Source organism: Peromyscus maniculatus, chromosome 2 (genome assembly GCF_049852395.1).
Source record: "Peromyscus maniculatus bairdii isolate BWxNUB_F1_BW_parent chromosome 2, HU_Pman_BW_mat_3.1, whole genome shotgun sequence".
Lineage (NCBI taxonomy): Eukaryota > Metazoa > Chordata > Mammalia > Rodentia > Cricetidae > Peromyscus > Peromyscus maniculatus.
In genome coordinates this window covers 165609213-165618123 of record NC_134853.1, presented here as the reverse complement: position 1 = coordinate 165618123, position 8911 = coordinate 165609213, and positions in this window count along the sequence as shown.

Here is an 8911-nt window from a genome sequence, read left to right as displayed (position 1 = left end):
CTGCTGCAGAGCCTGGCATGGGGACAGGGTTTGTTTGCACCTCTTTGAAGCTGGGAGATGAAAGCGGGGGCCCACATGGCCTGCCTTTGATTCTCTCCTCCTGGGCCCCAAGCAGCTGTAGCAGGGCCAGCGCCCAGCCCTTCACTGCCCTAGGGGACAGAAGGGGCCCCTGGCCCAAGGCAGTTCTCCCCTGGGTGGCTGGGGGGTGAGTGGACAGTCTCACCCAAGAGAAACTGAGGAAGCATCAGGTGTGAGCTTCAGAACTGCAGCATAACACCCCTGGGAACAGCTCTTCAGACGGTGATGGAGCACCCACCATCAGCCAGGAAGAAACACAAGAGGAGTGTGGGAGGAATGCGGGACCATTGGGGTCACCCACCCTGGACAAGCCTCTGCATTTGAGTAACTGTGTATGCATGTGTGCGTGCCTGCAGAGGCCGGAGGTCAACAGAACTCTCCAGCTTACTTTTCGAGACACCATCGCTCCCTGAACCTGAACCTGAACTTACTGATTTGGCTAGGCTGGCAAGATGCGGGTGGCCTGCTGTCTGAACCTCCTCAGCTCTGGGGTTCCAGGCACTCAGCCACACCCAGCTTTTTCCCGTGGGTTTTGGGAGGTCAGGTCCCCATGCTTGTTCAACAGACCATCTACTGACGGAGCCATCTCCCCAGCCCTAGTAAATATCTTTTTGAGGGATTACCACGTACCAGGCACTGCTCTAGATTCCCCTCTTGTGAGTGACGCAGAAGAGAAGAAATGTGTCACATCGGAAGTGTTTGGCCACGTCACCCACCACCATGATCACTGCTTCTTCAGAATCCGGTGACCACTGCTGAGCTTTGAGGAAAGGGAGCCAGCTCTGAGAAAAACACTCGCACCAAAGCCCTCACTAGGGAGGGGAGGGGCAGTGAGAGACCACTGGCTACTGAAGGTGGGAACTCAGAGAAGGGACATTGTGTCTAGGGCTCTAGGGCACAAGCAGCTGAAGATCATGGAATGCCCACAAAACTTTGGGGCAGCGAAGGTGAAAGCACGTGCTTTGTTAGGAACACAGTCTCTGCAGTCCATGACACCCACGCCCCTCCCTTCACCTCACATAGTATAGGCCGACCACCCTAAGGCAGACGCCTGTCCAAATCCTGCTTCTTTCCCCACACTCTTCAGGACACGGGCCCGAGGCCTCTTACCTAGCTCTTCTCCGTCCAGCTCTTGCTGCCTGTTGCAGAGAAGGCAGGACCCACGGCAAAGCCAAGGCTAGGACAGAAACGAAATGGCTCACAACAAGGGCCCCCGGCTCCCAAACAACCAGGAGCTGACACTGGCTCACTCTCGCCTCACTGTCTCTACCCAGTGTTGTGGTTCCCATGTCACCAACGGGCAGGCCAGGCTCCAAGCCCCAAGACTCTGGAACTCACCCACGGTAACACTCCTAGGAGGAAGCAGAGCCAGGACCCACTGACCCAAAGTCTGTTCTTTCCACCTAACTCACTGCGGGAAGTTGGGGCCTTTTCCTTGCTGTATTCACAGCAAACCCAGGCAACTCGTCGGGTACCTGAAGGCCTCCAGACCAGGCCTCCGGGAAGAAGAGTGGTGGCCTGGCAGACAGACATCAGGTGGAGACCACACCGACTCCATGACATCCCCCACCCATCCCAGAAACTTGGTCTCTACCGTGGCAACCTCACAGGACTTCACACACCCCAGGATTACTTCAGATGGAGCCCCCAAACAAAATCATACTGCGCAGTCCTCGAATGTTGCAATGTCAAAGGGCTGAACACACCGAGTGTCTACACTACCATCTTCAGGCTGCAGAGATGGCTCAGAAGGTAAAGGAGCTGGCTGCCAAGTCCAAGGTCCTGACTCCCTGGGTCCCACATGGTGGAAGGCAAGACCTGACTCCTGAAAGCTGTCCTCTGGCCTCCATGCCATGGTACACAATGCTCCCCTCCCTGAAATAAATAAGTAAGTGTAATTTTTTAATTGAATTTTTTAAAAATTGTCTTCTTTTCTGCGGAGGGGGACATATTTGGACTGACTTCCCTAAAACACTAATGACTATGGTATCATTTTAGCCTTTTCTTTTCATTTAAAAGTTACGTGTGTGTGTGTGTGTGTGTGTGTGTGTGTGTGTGTGTGTGTGTGTGTGTGTGTGAAAGAGAGAGAGAGAACTAACATATCAAACTGACCATTTCCTGGCTATTTCTGCTTAGGTTGTGTCTATGTAAGGAGAAAATGCTAAGTAAATAACAGCACAGGATGCTGGTGGGTAAGGCCCACTGTGAAGGCATCCAAAGATCAGCGTCCTGCCCAAATGAAGCACCTGATGGGAAGGGTGCTGGGACCCTGGCACTACTGACCATGGGGAAGACCAGACGCAGTAAGTGTGAGCTTGTGAGAGACCGGCGGACATTGTTCACACCACCCAGGCCCCCATCCACATCCACCCAGGCCCCCATCCACATCCACCCAGGTCCTCATCCACATCCACCCAGGCCCCCATCCACATCCACCCAGGTCCTCATCCACATCCACCCAGGCCCCCATCCACATCCACCCAGGTCCTCATCCACATCCACCCAGGTCCTCATCCACATCCACCCAGGTCCTCATCCACATCCACCCAGTTCCTCATCCACATCCACCCAGGCCCCCATCCACATCCACCCAGGCCCCCATCCACATCCACCCAGGTCCTCATCCACATCCACCCAGGCCCCCATCCACATCCACCCAGGTCCTCATCCACATCCACCCAGGCCCCCATCCACATCCACCCAGGCCCCCATCCGCATCCACCCAGGCCCCCATCCACATCCACCCAGGCCCCCATCCACATCCACCCAGGCCCCCATCCACCCAGGCCCCCATCCACATCCACCCAGGCCCCCATCCACCCAGGCCCCCATCCACATCCACCCAGGCCCCCATCCACATCCACCCAGGCCCCCATCCACATCCACCCAGACCCCCATCCACATCCACCCAGGCCCCCATCCACATCCATCCAGGCTCCGTGATGGGGAGCCTGGAGGCCACATTGCCGCCTCTCCTGCCTGGGCTGCGTGGCCCTGCAGCTGGCTGGTGCAGAGCACACATGTTTTGACTGAAGCCCTCTCCCCCCACCTCTGGAACACGCCAACATTAAAGGGAGCATAGCTTTGTAAAACTGAAACTATAAAACGCTTCTGAAACCCAGCCCGGGGGATTAAAGAAACCACATGAAAAGGGACTAGGGCCGACCTGGACGCTGACTTCCTGTTCAGAAGTTCGCTCAACATGTGCCTCCCACCCGGGCTGGTGGTGTGGATAAGGAGGACGAGGAAGGAGGATGGTCAGGACCAGCGGGGCCATCCAGGAGCTTCGAGTAGTCCAAACTGCTAAAGCGCTTGCCTCGGTGACCTCAGCAGGGTCCTTCCAGGCCTCTGACCTCCAGAAGGGTAGACAGTGACTTTGGCTTTGGGGCCCTGCCCTGTAGTAACAGACAGCCCAGGAGTCATCCTGTGATCATCTCCCCAGCTTCTGCCAGGCTCCTCTGCTGTCCCACGGGCCTGGATGGTTGGCTGTGCAGGAAGTCCCTGGAGCATCTCCTGGCTCATCCTCCTGTCCAGCCATGATCAGCCTCTCTGCCAGGGGCTTCAGAGATGGCTCATTGAATAAAGTGTTTCCCATGCAATGGTGAGGACCTGAATTAGATCACCAGACCCATGTAAAAAAGCTGGGTGTGTGGGTTGAAGAGATGGTACAGTGGTTAAGGGCACTGGTTACTCTTTCAGAGGACCTGGGTTCAATCTCCAGTAACCACAGTAGGTGCCTCATAGCTGCTTGTAATGATCCAGCATGTCTGATGCCTCTGGTCTCCACAAACACCTACATTCATGTACACATGTGTGTATATGCACACCCACACAATCTCTGACTCTCTGACACACACACACACACACACACACACACACACACACACACAATCTCCACTAGCCACAGGAGCTGAAGTCGGAGACTCAAATACCATCTCCGCTACTTCTCAACTGTGGGTCCACTCCAAGACTCTGAAACACTTACCCTACAGTGTTACTTAGCGGAAAGTGGTCAGCTAAATGCCAGGTGTGTGGTAAGAGGTCTATAGAGGCAGATGCTCACCACTGCTTCTCACGTCATTGGGCAGGGCAGGTTTAGAACAGTCCTGTTAGGATGCTAGGACCAGCTGGCACAGGCAGAGCCTTGGGCTGGAATGGGGAGAAAGGATGGTCCACACTCCGGCCTCACAAGCCTGAGGTTTGGTTTCTGCCTTGCTCTGTGGCCTCTCTGAGCCCCGGGTGTTTGGTCTTGGAAAAGCTGGGGAATGACAAGCTGGTCAGAGGTCTCCCCAGGCTCCAAGGTTCCAGTTTGGGGCTGGAAAACAAAGGGGTCTCTGGTCTGCCTCCACCATAGATCTCGCTCTAGTGAGCAAAGAGGGCCTGCAAAGACTGCTGGTCTTGAGGCCACACACACCCTGAATACACTCCCGGTGGACACACACTCACACCCTCTCCATCCCCCCACACACACATAAATGCAGACACCTTCCACGACACACACCACAGGCCCCTCGGCAGTCACTCCCAGCTTCACTAGAGCCCTCCCTCTGTTACATAAACTCCCGGTGCCCTCCAGTGTCCCCCGCAATCACTTACCTAATATTAGGATATTAAAAAATATGGCAAGATTTTAAGAGACTTATTAAAATGCAATTAGCAGCATGTACAACCTAAGCAGGGAGATTATTTTTAAAAATGACTTGATTGTGCGGAATACCACGCACCTTCTTGAGGCCGTAAACCTGCCAATCACACACACTCTCAAATGAGGAGTTTTCCTTGCTTTCTCTTTGTCCTTCAGGATTCTCTCATACTTCCAGTGACTTTGAAGGTGGTGACCCCCAACCCACAAAACTGGCCCATTTAGACATATTTACACTAAGACCATCTGAGAGACCCCATGGGAAGGAAGTCAAGGGGTTAGTCAAGCCCAAAGCAAAACCTGTAGAAGCTGAAGAAGCCAGCCAGAGGGTGGGCAAGAGATGGAAAGCGCCTCCCCTCACCACTACTGCTTAGATGAGGGCACGTACGAGGCTCTTGCTAATGGGAAACCGTTCTTTGATATGAGAAAATTGAAGACAGAAAGGCTGGAATGAGGAGGAAGACTCCCTAAGGGGAGAGTTACTGCTGACCTCTTCCGAGGGTTACACCCCAGAGGCCCTCCCCATGCCCAACCCCCCTCCCCCTGCAGCAGCCACAGGTCAAGCTGGAACAGTGTGTTATGCTGCCCCCTGCTGACTGCTGTCCACATTGCAGCTCTGCTCTTGAGACGGGGAGACAAAGTTGCAGGCTCTCTTCCTGGGTTCCATGTCAATCATTCTCCCACAGGTCGGGCCATGAGGACCCCTCAAGATCTCTTCCATGACTTGAATCTGCAGGGAAACATTAACTGGAGTTGTGAGGACTTCTGCCAGACCACGGCCTCCCATGCCGCCCCGCCCTAGCTTAAGGAGTTTATCAAATGTGCTTGCTACTTCCTGGCATTAGGCTCCCCCTGGCACTTTTATTCCAGCCATAAAAAGGCTATTTCATTGAGAAATAAAGTCCCATCTCCCTGACGCGTAACTCCTTTCAGAGCTCTTACTCAACTGCCAGGCAAAATTTATGCTTCCTGGATGCTCTCTCTGGTGATTGCAACTGGAAATTGGGCAGAAAGCTGGAAGGCAGGTCTCCTTTCTGGCCAATGGACGACGCGTGCTTGTTGCTTTGGCCTGAGTAATCCTGAGGACCCAAGGTGTGCTGGAAGGATTCCCTGCTTCAGAATAAGAAGACCCTGGTAGAAGCCCTTGAATTGCTGTGTGGCCATGAGTCTCGGTTTCCTCGTCTGTGAAATGGGAAGAAGCATTTCTTCCTTCCTCAGAGGGGTGGTTCTGCATGCAGTGGGCACAGGGAAGTGGCAAGGTGGCAAGTCTTTGGAAACAGAATGTCGCCTTTATTCGGGAGGCGGAAAGTTTTCTTCCCCCTCCCCCTCTCTCTGAAGCAGTTGTTTTCATGTGTGCAACGGGGCAGCTGAATCCTCTAACGCCCCTTTAGAATACCAACTAGTAGAGGGCACCGACTGAATTTCTTGATCTGTCATCTGGGGTGTGGTCTGATTGTTCCCTTCTGCAGTGGCCGCACTGGACAGTGGAAACTGAGCTACGTTCCCAGTTCAAGAATTTGTATTTTAAGCTGAGCGTGGTGGGGCATGGCTGTAGTCTATCTCATCAACTGGGAGGTGGAAACAGGAGGATCAAGAGTTCAAGGGTAGCTAGCCTCAGCTACACAGTGGGTTCAAGAGCATGATGCCCTGTCTCAAAAATAATTAGTAATTTGTGTTTCTAGTATTTTCCAGGGAATGCTGATGCTGTTGGCTGGGGACCTCACTGTAAGAACCAGTTCTGAGGGTCATGGCACTGGGGTGTGGGGTGGTTCACCCTAGGTCTCAGAAGAGGAGAGAGGAGACAGGACTGAGATGTAGTTCAATTGGTAGAGTTCTTGTCTAGCATTCAGAAAGCCTTGGGTTCCATGTCCAGCCTTACATGACATAAGGCAAGGTGGCTCATGCCTGTAATCCCAGAACTCCGGAGTAGAGGCAGGAGGATCATGGGTTCAAGGTCATCCTGAGTTACACAGTGAGTTTTGAGACTGTCTTTGGATGTTTGTCAAAGAATAAGCAAAGGGGAGTGGTTATGGAGGAGAGAAGTGACCTGTGGCTGGGTACATGAGAACAACCTTCTGAGCCTGCTGTCATCCTGCCTGGTTTCCCTGATGCCTGTAGCAGCACACACCACACACACACACACACACACACACACACACACACACTCGGGCACACCAAACCCACACCTGAAAGAAGCAAGGGCAAGGCAAGGCCTGGGCTGGCCTTCATTTCTGCCGACAGGTGACCAGCCTTATCCTCGGTCAGAGGTTCCAGCCACCCTACATGGACACGCCCCACTGAATCCAGGATCAGCAAGTGAACTGACTGACTCGAGGTCACACCAGTCCTGGGCGGGACCGGTCTGGTCCCCTGACAGCCAGAAGAAAGCTCTCCCCACCACACACACAGCCTCTCTGGTGACTCAGTAATTTGGAGAATTACTGAGTTGATAACTGCAGCTCCAGTTTAAGTAAGCTTCAAATACCCAGCAGAGACTCGCAGCCAACCCTAAAAGGTTGTGCTGTGACCGGAAGCCGTCACAGGAAACATCAAAAGTCTGAGAGTTCCGGGCCATGGGCTTGGTGCTCACAGAGGCAAACCCAGCCATGCCCTGGCCCTGTGTTAACTACTCCACAGAACAGACAGGAAAGAAATACAATGTGTGCATGCTGGCTGTGGTCTCTGCACAGTCGCTGGGGAGACAATGAGAACCCAAGGCACCCATGATGTCTAATCACATCGAATAGCCTGGGCTGGCCAAGACCCCCACCCCCAACCCCAGCACAACCACCCCTTCCAAGATGTCACGGCACATAGATGTGTCGGGCATAAACAGATGCCTGCAAGACCTGGGAGGTCTCAGTCAGAAGTTAGATGTCCTCAAGGCAGGGGCAATGTTCACAAACATGCCTGCCCTAGTCCCACATTGGTCATGGGTACCATTCTGGCCGTGGTACATCAAGAGTTGGGGGGTCACAGGGCCGGTGTTGTCACATCTTAAAAGAGAACAGGAGTCCTGCACAGAACCCCGAGCACTTTCTAATTAAAGAGGACTGTCTCACTTTTGAGAGGATGAGGAGAGTGAGGCGAGGGGGCAGAAAAGTCTGCCTACGGTTTGTTCCGGCTGGAAATAGCACCCAGAGCCGAGTCCAGTTCATGCCTAGGCTCTTCCTGCCTTGTGAATTGCTGAACCACTTACAGTGATTTGCTTTTATTATTTAGACATAGTCTCATATATCACAAGCTGGTCTCCAATGTGCCATGCAGCTTAGAATGGCCTTGAACATCCATCCACCTCTGGAGCGCTGGGATTCCAGGTGTGTGCCACCAACCCCGGGGCCTTGAGTTAGGTGAGGACTCTACCTACTGAGCTAAGTCCTCACCCTGACCTGGATGACCTCATTAACTCCACCCCCTTCCTCTGGTGTCCAAGGCTGCAGGTGGGAGAGCACACAGAGGACTTGGGAAAGAGCGTCGAGGCACAGAACTTCAGGGTGTGCTCGTGCCTCGGTCCGTGATGTCCCAAAGCGAGGCGGCCTTGAAGTGGAGAAGAGGAAGAGTGAGTGGTGGCAGAAACAGAGACAGACACAAAATGACTCCCAGGAGCAACATTATAGCAAGGATGAAGATCCACATTGGAAGGCATGCCCTGTCTCCCAGCAGCCCCATCTCATGAATCATTAGAACATGAGCAGTTCATGATCCAGAAGGGTCCTCTTTCCTTCTAGTAGGGCAAGCAAGTCCTGAACCAGCCCCCGTTCCCCATGCTCCTGGCTGCTGCTCTTGTCCCTCTGACCAACCACTTAGCGATGGCCACCTTTGTAAGACATCCACCTAAGGCCACTTGTCTCCCAAAGGCCTTATTAGATGCCCAGCGAGGTCAGACTCTGTCTCGTTCTAGGCATTCAAGCCCTACAGGTTCCCTACCTTCCATACCATCCTGCCTAAACACCTTCTTCAATGACCTTTCTGTCCCTCCAGACAACCCAGTGCCCTTGCAATTTCTGTCACTCAGCCTAGATGACCTCACCCAACTACTTCTTTTCTTTTTTCAGTGGGAGGGATTGTTGTGCTTATCATTTTTGAGACAGGGTCTCATTTTGTAGCCCCTGCTGGCCTCAGCATCCTGAGCACTGGGATCACAGGCCTGTGCCACCATCCCTAGCACCTGGCTTCCTTGGCTCTTTCTGA